We start from the raw sequence: 13,164 nt of genomic DNA, 5'->3' as shown, positions 1-13,164 counted from the left end.
TAACATTAAACCTGAATCTCTTAGATTCAGTTCTTACCAGTGTAATTACGTAAACATCTATTATCATACTTAACTTGTTCAAATGACCATCCACAAGTAAGAGTATTATGTCTCCTCAATTACGTGTATCAACCAACGTTACCAAGAAATCAAAAAATGATCAAATATCTAAAAACACAACCAATACTACTTATCATAAAGTGGTTGCACCAAGTGGTTGCTTACGTACCCTTCAAGGGATCAAGCCATACATAGTTCTTCCATTAGAACTCGACAGTTCAACACTAAAACTCAACAATTCAACATATATATATAATAAAACATTATGACAAAAAATAGATTGCATAACTGAACTTTAACATTCATTTATAGATAAATAATTCAAATCATACCAGAATAATGTGAGGTCATAACCATAAAATCACCAACAAATACCAATTCAACTAAGCAAAATTTCAGACTAAACATAATTGTTCAGGTAGACAATAACAAGAACAAACACACCTTCAATAATGCACAAATTTACTTAATAAAGAGAATATTACACACATAGATTTCTACTCGAATCAATAGTGATTCTTAATTAGAATTAAGAAAGAGAGGAGATTCACTTATCTTTAAATTGCAAAGAAACTCGCCCAAGCAAACTTGCTTCCAAACTAAAATCATCCTCTAAGCAAAATTTCACATTCTTTAAAGTTCCAAGATGATTTCGAAGTTGTAACTTGTGAGATCCCCAATTAAATATCACGAAATACATATGAATTTCATTATACAAGAACTCCCTACAAAAACCCTAGACTTCTCTCATTTTAATTTCCCCCAAATTGTAGAGAAGAATGATAAAGAAGACTTCAATACCACAAGAACTGCTTCAGTTAGCCACCAATTTGTCCTCTCCATCAAAACCCCTAATTTATTTCCTCTTTTTATTCTCTTTTTCCATAAAATGGTAGCCGGAAACCCCTCCTCGAGGAGAAGGTGTCGATCCGGCCTATTCTCCCTATTCTTTTTTTTTTTTTTGTTCATGGACCCAACTATGGGTCATGGGTCACCATCCCTAAGCCCAATAATATAGGGTTTTATAAATACTAAGTGTAACGTAACGATATGATCAATTATGGCTCTGGTCAGTCGTTATAGTGTGTTGGAGATTGTGATTCTAGTTCGTTTAGTACGAGTTAATCGTCTTGGTGATGGACACGTGTCTGATATTCATTGGATATGAATATTAGGTACTTACAGGCCGTATAGAGGCCCAATTGGTGATGCCCAAACTCTTTACATGTTTGGGATTTGGATATATATGTTTTTATTGGTAAATGTTTGGGCTTTAGATCTTGAATATGGCTAGCTATTTAAGTCGCCACCATCTTCCACCTTCTTTTCTAATCCAATTTTTCTTTTTCTTTTTTTGGGTCTTGAAGAAGCGGGTTTTAATCGTATTACCCGACCCAGTCGGATACAGGGTAGGTTTTGGCGGTTGTTTTCCTCTTTCTACCCGAACCCGACCACCAAACCGAAATTGTCGGTTAGATTTTCGGATTACCAGAACCCCCGACAAAAACCCAAACCGGTTACGGTAATTCGACACGACCCGAATGAACACCCCTGAGAATCCTGTTTTCGTACTGATTTTGTTTGCTATAAAAAAAAGTTTACATATAATATTGCTAAAAGCACATCCAAATAAAAATTCACAAACTAGAACAAGATTTGGAATGATTTGATTCCAAAGTGTAATTCAAATAAAACAGAACGAATAAAGAAGCTTCACAGACTTATTAGTTGTTCTTCGTCAAAGCAAAGACGTCACGCTGAAGAGGAGCTTGTGTTGTAGAATTTTCAAGCTCAGCACTCTGGGGCAAAGTCCTGACGAAGAAAACAAGATACGTTGAATGAAACACATTCCTACCACCACATATGTTCATGAGCAACGTGTATGTCAAAAATCTTAAAAAGTGATAGATAATTGCCGTGTTGAGAAGAAACATTTTGTCAGCAGATTTTTAGTACTGAGAAAACAAACATATTTCACTGGATCTGTTTTGAAAAGATTGTTGATAGTATTCTTATTGAGTAAGTATATGGTTTATGGGTTCGAGATCTCTACAACCGGTTACAGAGATCATCTCTGTAACCGTGTTATTTATCTCACCGTTGATTCGAAATCGAGATGTGTGTGTGCCTCGATACCTGTGTGTGTGCTCCGAAATGTGTGTGTGTGCGTCGAGATACGAGACGTGTGTGTGTGTGGTACTACAAGAAATATATCAGCCAGAAACTCAAAGTTGGACATACCTGCATACACTGATTTGGCTGCCCAAATTATACTTGTCCAGTATCGGAATCAGCATCTTTATCATCAGCCGTGGAAATATGAGAAGGACTTTTCAATTGAGTAATACCACTTGTATCGAACGGCAAGTATTCAACTTTCTCCTCCAATTGCTTAACTTTGCAAAGCAATTTCATGGCAACTTTTGATCTTTCTTCACATTTTTCGACAGTGCTGTTCACAACATCATTGAAGATGAGCTTTGGGAGGTGACGAAGAAAGGAGTAGAATAGCTCAGCAAGCACCTGCTCTATATCGGTATTTAGGTCTTCAAGCGATTTGTATAACCCTTTTCTGAGAAGGATGAACTTTGTAATAACAAACAATTCAAAACCTTTTAGTACGTCTTCCTCTGAGATGCTATTTAGCTCTTCGATCATCCTAATCGCATTACTTAATGTATTTTGATCCAACTTCGGTCTGCTGTGTCGAGCAATATTCTTCAGTGATGGTTCAATAAATTTCATATAGAACCAATGGCATTTGAAGTTCTTACACATCCACAAATCTTCTGCGAGCATCAATCTGTTCTCATCTTGTATGCTTTCAGCAAACAGATTCTTATCAATCAAATAAATTATATCAAAGGAGTCATTCAAGACTTGATTCAGAAAAAATAGAGATGACGGTATTACCGAATCTATCATTCTGACCAGGACTACTACTGAAAGACAAGACACTCTATATTTAGTCCAACATTTGTTTTCAAATGTATCACGAAATATATTACCCAGAGATTCCAAATTTTCCGAAATTTTAAAGGTGTTATCAGGTGGAGGAGGATGTTTCTGCAGGAGCTCGATAAGGCTTTCCGGGTGTTTCTCCTCAAATCTCTTAATTAATAATTTCTGATCCTTTACTGCATAGCTCAATATCCACTTCACCATCATATTATGGCCGTGAGAGTGAATTGCATTTTCGAAGTCTCCTTCTTCAACAGATTCATTAGCATGCGTATTATGGCCGTGAGAGTGAACTGCATTTTCGAAGTCTCGTTCTTCCACAGATTCATTACCACTGCTACGAATGGTGTTTCTTAGTGAAATCCAAGCAAGAAGCTGATATATCCTTAAAGAAGACACTAAAACAAATTTGCTTGTCCACTCCAAAGCTTTCCCAATGCCGATCAAGATGAACGTCAAAAGAGCTTCTAATGCGCGAAACATGCTATAATAGATAGTTCCAGAGTATTTCCACGGAAGAGAATAGAGTTTTTCATAAACTGATTCAAAGAACCAGTCAGGCTGAATTTCTCTCAAGTTCATCTTAAAAGTTTTGAGATCGATGTGGTGAACCATTACAAACCATCTAAAGCTAGTGCCGAAGTTACCAACTACGATGGTCAGAATTTGGACCACCAGCACCACCTTCATTGCCCATCCAGAATCGTAAATTATTCCATGGCAAGAGTCTAGCCTCTTAAGAACAAAGAAACCAAGTGAAGCTTCTAAAAGGATTAGCATGGAAAACATGCATAGTAGTCCTATGGTGGCACTATGTGTGACTAAACCAAGTAGCAATTGAGGACTCGAGGTATAACCAAATATATAACACCACTCAATATGACTGAGCATACCATCTGAATTCTTCAAATTAATTTCAACTTCACTGAAATGGCTTCTTTTGAATTCATCGAAAGGTTCCTTGCCTTGTGTAACTTCCAAGCATATCGACCACAACATTATGAGCAATACAAACATGATAATCAAGACTATGACATGCTCTACAATGAATGAGAAGATCGCACCCGTTATAATCTGTGCAATGACATTAAACTCAGCAGCTACAACAAGGATGCTCAAAGATGCCATGTTCTTTATACTTTCAGGACCTTTCTCAGTTCCAAGTGAAGGCATGAGAAAGCCCATTGAGATGCATATTAAGACGGTACCACTAAGCTTACAGAGTTGATCCACAGGACTAATCATCAAGGTAGCTCGGTCTGAAGGGAGCCTAGTAGCTATTGAAAGAAGACTGAGAGTAATTGAGTTGAGTGAGAAAAATTTACAAGGTAACCATGGCTTCCTACGACGAATTCCCCTGGAAATGTCAACAGAAATGCATGTAAGACAGAGTAATGTAACTGCTGAAATGCCCAGAGCAGTCGCAACTCCTGGGGGATAGGATTTGGCAATATCAATTGTTGTATCATTCACTGACACACACCAATGTTTCCCCATTTTCTGTCGACAGTTGATCACCTGTTGGTTCTTTTTTAATTCAGCAATTGATCACCTATTTTTACTTCTATATATACTTGATTACGAGTTGTTGTAGGGGACTCACTTTGCTAGTGAAAGACTCCAAGGTAAATTCCACGTCAGCAAGTTTGGTCGATAACAAGTGACAGACCGAGAAAAAAACCACCCTGTGCTATAACAAAGACAGTATTGATATACACAGATAGGAGTATATATCAGCTTCTGTCTTTGTAGTTTCTAGTAATGGATGGTATAGAAACGGGCGCACTTCAGTTAATTTTTATTTTATTAGAAGTGGAAATCTATAATAAATTACACAAAGGAAGATGCAAGCGTGCTACAAATTGTGCCCAAGTTCTTTCTGTAATCAAATTACACAAATGATTTATTTATTTATTTTTGTTTTTTGTTTTTTTTTTGCCATCCAAATGGTATACAGTATATACACAAACTCAGATCCAGTTCAATGTGAGAATAATCTTTTATATACAATTCCTAATTTTCCTGTTCTGAAAAACATTTACTCCCTGGATGAGAATTTTCTTTCCTTCCAATTACATCCTAAACATGTTCTTTAGAAAGGAAAAGGCAAAGTCCAATCTGTCAATGCACTTTCTTTTCTTTTCTTGGAGAATTTTATGTTAGCAGCAAGGCACGCACAGAATTTGCTTTCGGAGATTTCTTTCCCTCAAAACCAAATATGTTCGAAGTTCAAACTCCTACTTCATCATTTTTCACAAATAGAGCCAGAGAAAACTGTAGGAACTGAGGAAGTGTGAGGAGACTTGGTCAGCGATGAGCTGGGTGGGAGGCAACATAATAGTGGAGGTTAGGGAGTAGGAGATCGGGTCCGTGGAATACCTAGACCACTGACATGGCAGAGGTACGGAAGAAGGGAGACCGACTAATGAAAGGACAAGTGGACGGCTGGGACGAGTTGGAGTGGGGTATAAAGAGAGAGATGTGAGAGGAAAAAAGGGAGGAGGCCGCACAGTGAGAGTTAGAGGAGAGAAAAAGAGAGAAGAAGAAAGGAAAAAAAGGGATAAAAGAGTGAGGTAGGAAGTGTGATATAACATTTGGCGCCGTCCGTGGGGAGGAGAGGTCAAAAGCAACGTGAGAATGGCAACAGTATGAAAGAAAAGAGTAGGTCGACTGAGAAAGGTGGTGGCATAGGAGCTGGAGGCAGAAGTGGTAAGTGACGAAGGGGGAGGTCAAGGAGAGGAGACCGACGTGGGGTAAGCCTCGGAAGAGACACGGCTTATGCAGGAAGAGATCGCGAGATTGAGGGAGGAGAATGAAGCATTAAGAAAGGAAAGGGAAACGGCGGAGGAAGAGGTAAGAGCGGAAGCGAGTGAGGAATCCAACAATGAGAAAGGGGGCCCAGATCTCCTGGAGAACCCGGTAGCTGGCCTCACAATGGAACAAGTCCAGGAGATGATAAACAACGTCCGGGAAGCGAACCTTCAACAGGCGAAGGTACAAATGGGAGTGGCTAGTCAGGTGGTGGCTGGCCTGAACCGTAATCCGATGGCGGATGCTATATGGGCCTCAGAGGTGCCAAAACAGTCCAACCATCCCGGCCAGGTTCGAAAGGTATGATGGCAAATGGGACCCGGCAGACCACATCCATCATTTCAGACAACAAATGCCTCTTTGGAAGGAAGCTCGGTTCGATGGGCTGCGTTGCATGATGTTCCCTAGCCTCGGGGGGCTGGTCGGTACTATCGACTGCCGTCGAGGAGTATAAATAATTTTCAAGAGTTGGAGAAGGCGTTTATAGATCACTTCATACACCAAAAAAGGTGAGTGGTGGATATCGCGGCTCTGTTCAATGTTAAGCAAAGTTCCGCGGAATCGGTAAGGGATTATTTGTGCGGATTCAAGGCCGAGACATTGAAGGTAGAAAACTTGGATGAAATGACAGCAGTGATAGCATTTGAAAGAGGTCTGCGGCCAGGAACGAGAGTACATCAGTCCGTGACAAAGAATGAGATTGCGACCCACCCTGCACGAGTTGTATCCACGAGTTGAAAAGTACATAAGGTATGAGGACACAATGCAGAAGGATTCTAGAAGGTCAACGAAGGTAGTGTCATTTGTAGAAAAGGAAGGGGATCAAAGAAAGACAGAGTCGACGAAGAAAGAACTTGGAGGGTACCGCGGATATTCATCGCGTCCGAAAAGGAGTAGGGAGGGAGCGCGAAAGGAGAATAGGGAAAGGAAACCCTATCGCGAACCCAAACAGACGCAACTGAACAGGCAGTTGAGCGAGATATTACCGTTGATCAAGAACATTTAGGGATATGAAGGACCGCAGAGTACGCCCATTGAGATGCCGAACAAGTCGTACTGTGCATACCACCAAGTGCGAAATTATGAGACTAATGATTGTTATACGTTGAAATGGTTGATTCAGAGGTTGGTGGAGAAGGAAATGATGAGAGAGTTTATAGCGGGGGCCCCGAATTAGGGACAGGTGCCGGCTCAAGGTAGGATTTTGGGAACCATCAATGTTATTTTCAGTGGGGAATTGCTGAGTCATAACGCTTATATAGACAAGATAAGAAGAACCACGAGCATCCAGCAGATTAATGAAGCAGTAAGGGATCCACAATCCAAGTTATGGCCGGCGGATGGAGAGGATCAGATTGTATTCAACAGTGCAGAACTCAAAGCCATGGATACTCCCCATGAAGATGCGTTGGTCATTACTGTGGCGATGGGAAATTACATGGTCAAGAGAGTGTTGATTAATTGCGGTAGTGCAGTGGACTTGCTGTTCAGAGGTGCTTTGGACTAAATGAGGATCGATCCCCAGCAACTATGGTCTCCGCGATCCAACCTGTATGGATTCAATGGGAGTATTACAGAGCCTATGGGAGAACTTTTGTTACCTGTGATGACGGGCCCGATGATAGTGTTCACTAGATTTATGGTGGTAAATACAAACTCCCAGTACAATGTGATTTTGGGGAGGCAATGGATCCATGAGATGAAGGCGGTACCATCGACCTATTATCAGGTAATTCAGTTCCCCACCCCAACAGGGATATATGAAGTCTGTGGTGATCAAGTGGCAGCTAAGAACAGTTATCAGGATACGGTCAAGAGAATGGTCCGCAAAACAGGAGGGGAGTCGTCTAACCCCAGGAAGAGGCAGGCATAGCAATTACAGTGTGCCGCCGTGGAAGGGGAGGCGGAGGTAGCGTTGGGTCCGAAGACTTTTGACGAGATTGAAATAGTGAATTTGGGGATGGGGGAGGAAGAGAAGTTTACGTCAGTAGGGTCCGGATTGCCGGAGGAATGGAAAAACAAACTAGTACAATACTTGTCTGAAAACGAAGATGTTTTTGCGTGGACGATTGAGGATATTACTGGATTAGATCCTGGCTTTGCATGTCATCGTCTGCATATGAGGGAGGACGCGAAGCCGGTGAGACAAAAGATGCGGAGCATGAGACCGAGGTATGCTGAGGGAATTCGCGAAGAAGTAGCAAGGTTGAAAGGAGCGGGAATCATACGAGAAATGGAATTCACGGATTGGTTGTCCAATGTGGTCGCGGTACCGAAAAAGAATGGTAAGGTTCGTATGTGCATCGATTTTACGGATGTTAACTCGGAGTGCCCTAAAGACAATTACCTCATACCGCGGGTAGATGAATTGGTGGACAGAATAGTGGGGTTCAAAATATTCTCATTCATGGATGCATCTATGGGGTACAATCAAGTCGCGATGTACGGACCAGACCAGGATAAGACGGCCTTTGTAGTGGAAGGTGGTACCTATTGTTATACGAGGATGCCATTTGGGCTGAAGAATGCTGGGGCCACTTTCCAGCGATTGGGGGAGAAAATGTTTGAAAGAAAAATCCGAAAGAGCATTGAGATATACATAGATGACATGGTGGAAAAGAGCATGTCGGAGGAGAAGCACTTGGAGGGTCTAAGAGAGACATTCAGCATACTGCAGGCACATAATCTGAAACTTAACCCAGAGAAGTGCACGTTTGGAGTGACCACGGGAAAGTTTCTAGGCTACATTGTTACTCACCGGGGAATAGAGGCTAATCCAGAGCAGATAAGAACCCTGGTAGAGATGCCCTCACCACAGAATGTGAAGGAAGTACAGCAGTTAGCGGGAAGGGTTGCAACCTTAAAGAGATTTATTTCGAAGTCGTCGGACAAGTGTAGGCCACTGTATAGATTGTTAAGGAATACAACAGATTTCTTATGGACATCCGAATATGAGGAGGCATTTCAAGAGCTGAAGAGCTACTTGGGCAAGGCTCCCTTGTTATCACGACCAGAGGAGGGGGAGAAATTGTACTTGTACCTGGGGGTCACGGAGTATGCGATTAGCTCAGTCCTCATTCGGGTCATGGATAGGGTGGAAAAAATGGTATACTTTTAGAGCAAAACCTTAATGGATGTCGAGACCCGGTATAGCAGAGTGGAGAAGTATGCTTTGGCGTTGGTGTTCTCAGCCCTCAAGTTGAAACCTTACTTTGAAGCACACTCAGTGATGGTGGTAACGAATCTACCCCTGAAACAAGCACTAAAGGCAGAAAAGTCTGGGAGAATGCTAAAATGGGCTGTGATGCTGAGCTCCTATGAGATACAATACCAGATAAGGACTACGGAGAAGGCACAGGTGATGGCTGAATTTATAGCGGAGTTCCCCACCGAAGATCCCACTTGGGGGGAAGAGATGGTTATGGAGCCCGAAAGGGAGGGAGTGCAGGACCTACTGGATCCATGGGATAAGAGAAATGGGTAGAGAGTGTTTGCAGACGGATCGGTGACAGATGCGTGCAGCGGAATAGGGATCGTGTTGGTTACACCTGATAACAATATAATAGAGCAGACTATGAAGCTAGGATTCGCGGCATCTAATAATGAGTCGGAATACGAAGCGGTGATAGCGGGGTTGAGAATGGTCGAGGATTTGGGGGTGACTGAGCTGACAGTGTATTCAGACTCAAACCTGGTGGTGTGTCAAGCAAATGGTGGGTTCGCAGTGAGATGTCCACGAATGGCAAGGTATTTGGAGGCGCTACATAAAAATTCCGCTAAGTTTGCAAAGATTAAGTTCGTACATCTAGGTCGCAACGAAAATAAACATGTTGATGCCCTAGCTTATGTAGCTGCGGCTATACCTGGGTCGGAGGAAAGAACGATAAAAATAGGAAGATTGGAGAAGTCGAGTACTGAGGAGGCGGCAGAGGTATGTCAGGCCGCGGAAGAACGGGGTTGGATGGATCCTATCAAGGGCTTCTTATCTGGGAAGGAGTTGGCTGACAAGAAAGAGAAGAGAAGGATGGAACAGACGACTTAGAGATACGTTATGATAGAGGGAGAGTTGTATCGAAAGAACTTCAATGGGCCACTGTTGAAATGTCTCGGGCCAAGGTTGGCATTAGAGGTACTGGCAAAGCTACATGGGGGAGATTGTGGGAGTCACTTAGCTGGAAGGACAACGAACCACAGGCTACTAACCCAGGGTTATTTTTGGCCCCATATGAAGAGAGACGCAGTGGAGTTTGCCAAGAAATGTGACAAGTGTTAGAGATTCTCGCAATTGATCTTTGCACTCGCAAAGCCGCTGCATAACATATCCAGTCCTTGGTCGTTTGCCATGTGGGCGATGGATATAGTGGGGCCGCTCCCTATGGCCAATGGCAAGAGAAGGTTTATGCTAGCCACTACTGATTATTTCACCAAGTGGATCGAGGTTGTGCCCTTACAGCAAGTGAAGGACACCCAGGTGATAAAGTTCATGTGCGAAAATATCATATATAGGTTTGGCCTGCCGTATGCCATAATTGCAGACAATGGAACTCAATTCACAAGGTCAAAGGTATAGGAATTCTTACAGGCGTACAAGGTGAAGTAGGGATTTTCAGCCCCATACAACCCGGAGGGAAATGGACAACCTGAGTCTTCTAACAAAACCATAATGAACAATCTCAAGAGAAAGTTAGAAGATAAAAAGGGTGCGTGGGCCGACGAGTTTAATCATGTCATCTGGGCTTATCGAACAACACCGCGGATGTCCACTAGAGAAACTCTTTTTTCCTTGGCTTATGGAATTGAGGTTGTGATACCGTCAGAAATGGTGGCGTCTACCACACGAACCAAGGCGGTGGAGGAAGGTGTGAACTAGGGCATATTATCCATGGACTTGAATTTGGCTGAGGAAAGAAGGGACTCCGCCCGTATTAGGTTGTAGGAATATCACAGACGCTTGCAGAGGCAGTATAACAAGAGAGTCAAATCACGGCATTTCCAAATAGGGGACTCCGTGCTCCGCCGAGTGACCCCTAGTACCAGGAGGGATAACGACAGGAAGTTTGGCCCAAATTAGGAAGGGCCCTATACAGTGGTGAACGTGGGAGGGGATGGCACCTACAAGCTGTGAATAGAGGAGGGGAAATTAATAGAGAAACCGTGGAATGTGAGGATGTTGAAAAAAGTTTACACTTGAATGTAATGTAGATCCAGAGCAAGAAACTGGAGCTGTTTGTAAATACATAATACAATGGAACTTTTGAGAAGAGGATATCAATTGCAATAAAAGGTCCTCAAATCTAACGAGGAACCATGGGGGGAGGAGACTATTGAGGACAAGAGGTCCAAATCCAACTGGGGCAAGCTGAGTTGTCCCAAACAGGCTCTACGATCCTGTAGAGTCAGCGGAGTGGGATGAGCCCTTCGCGGACGAGAGGTCCAAAACACACGTAGGGGCAAAGAGTGTCGCCCCCGGTAGGCTGCACATCCATGGCCATTAAGAGACAGCGGAGGGGAAGAGCCCTTCGCGGTTACGAAACACCTACTAAGGCAGGATTAAAAGGGTCTGCCTCACAGGCCTTCGTATCATGATAGATCCCGCGGAGTGGGACTAGCCCTTCGCGGACGAGAGACCGAGTCACACATAGGGGCAAAGAAGGTTGGCTCCAGCTAGCTGCACAGCAAATCAGAGAGAGTTGAGACGGATAGAGGGGCCTCAAGAGTTCAAGGCCAAAGGGAACACCTGTGATCATGAAAATTGATGGTGTAAGAAAAACGGGAGATAACAGTAAAAGAGTATGGAGAGAGTGTGCAAATTAATTTGTGGGTATTCACTCTTGCCCAAGTATATCCGGGCTTACACACTGAACGGGACTGAGTGGGGTGGTTCCAAATATCAGGAATCATTGTCCAAAGACAATGCATAGTTTCAAGTGCTAACAGATTTCAAAGGGCAGAGGAGCTAACGAGTAAGTACATACACATTACTTCCAATATCCATAAGACAAAATACGAGACAAGGAGTTTTCATACAGGAGTGCAATAGCAATAAATTACAAAGTTTGAAAACAGAAAAACACAAGGCTTAGAGCCATGAGAAGGGAGAGTCTTAAACAATATCAGCAGTAGGATCAATAGAATCGGCCGCGGCAGCAACACCAGGCACCCCGTCATCTGTAAGGAGGTCGTGGACTGCCTCCGGGGCAGCGGACCTCTCATATGCGGGGAGTTCTTTGATTACATCTTCCACTACGAAATCATTGGTCCCAGGAGTAGGGGTGGTGGGCTTCTCAGGCAGGAGACGCCCTTCTTGGAGAAGGTGCGCGTGTTCTTCTTGGATCTTCTTAGCCACCCTCTTGTCGGCCAGGAGCTTAAAACGTGCTTGAAGCTTGCTCATGTCAGTCTGGTGCTGCAGTAGAAGGGCAGCAGAAGCCTCATTATGCCACTGAACGAGGGAGTCTGTATTCTCCTGATGTTGCTGGAGGAGTGTTTCCCATTGACGACTCATACGATCGTTGACCCCATCCATATACGACTGATGTGAGTTTTCTACGGATTTCAGTTCATCCTGAGCTTTGAGTTTATCCAGGAGTGCAGCTTCCAGCTCTTGTTGGAGTCGTCCACAGGTAGCCCGCATTCCAGTGGGGACGCAGAGCTCCTTCTCAAAAAGGATTCCACTTTGGCCTTGGCCCCGAAAAGGCCGCGGATCATATAAGATATGTCCAAGCTCACCTGAGATCAATAAGGGGAAAGAATCAGGAGGGGAACATAGTAAAGCAAATAGGAGAAAGAATTATACCTTCTCCCAGGTTGTATATAGAGAAGTCTGGTGCTGCTCAAAAGATCCCCCTTATGCATAAGCTAAGTCTTTGGGCAGATGAGCACCGTAGAATAGGGAAGAGGCCACAGTGGGGTTCTCAAGAGCGGAGTCCGCGATGTTTACTTTGCGGTTGCGCACCTTAAAGGTAGGGCAAAATTCCTCGGGGGTGGCGGCCACCAACCCCGGCCTAGCAGGGATGACCGGCTCTTTATCTTCCCGACGGGTGCGGGGGGAGGAGGCAGCAGAAGTGACAGCTAGGGGCAGGGAAGCTAGTTCCTCGGACACAGAAGTTCGTTGCCTTTTGGAGGGAGGGCATCAGTAGAGGCATGCACCTCAGTATGGGACACTTCCATCACTTCGTCGCCTTCATCAGTATCGCTGTCAAACAGCTTCGCCTTGTTAACATCCATGTTGTTGGTGGGGGGAGTGAAGGGAGGTGTACTGATCTTCCCAGTTGGAGATAGAGCAGTATGAAGGAATGTCTTCGAGTGCCGAGAAAGTATGAGGTTCGCGGTGTT

The 13,164-nt window shown here is 43.6% G+C and overlaps 2 long non-coding RNA genes across 2 annotated transcripts; one reads left to right on the top strand and one right to left on the bottom strand.

Moving 5' to 3' along the window:
- Positions 1 to 1,623: 1,623 nt before the first annotated feature.
- LOC147492256 (uncharacterized) lies at positions 1,624 to 2,441 on the bottom strand. The gene is made up of 2 exons (XR_015198562.1): positions 2,302 to 2,441; positions 1,624 to 1,872 (listed from the first exon to the last, which is right to left on the bottom strand). It is a non-coding gene; the product is annotated as an uncharacterized LOC147492256 (long non-coding RNA).
- Positions 2,284 to 2,751, top strand: LOC147492255 (uncharacterized). Its single transcript, XR_015198561.1, has 2 exons — positions 2,284 to 2,423; positions 2,511 to 2,751. It is a non-coding gene; the product is annotated as an uncharacterized LOC147492255 (long non-coding RNA).
- Positions 2,752 to 13,164: the final 10,413 nt, after the last annotated feature.

This window comes from Coptis chinensis, chromosome 6 (genome assembly GCF_015680905.1).
Source record: "Coptis chinensis isolate HL-2020 chromosome 6, ASM1568090v1, whole genome shotgun sequence".
Classification (NCBI taxonomy): domain Eukaryota; kingdom Viridiplantae; phylum Streptophyta; class Magnoliopsida; order Ranunculales; family Ranunculaceae; genus Coptis; species Coptis chinensis.
This window is presented reverse-complemented; position numbering and strand designations above follow the sequence as displayed.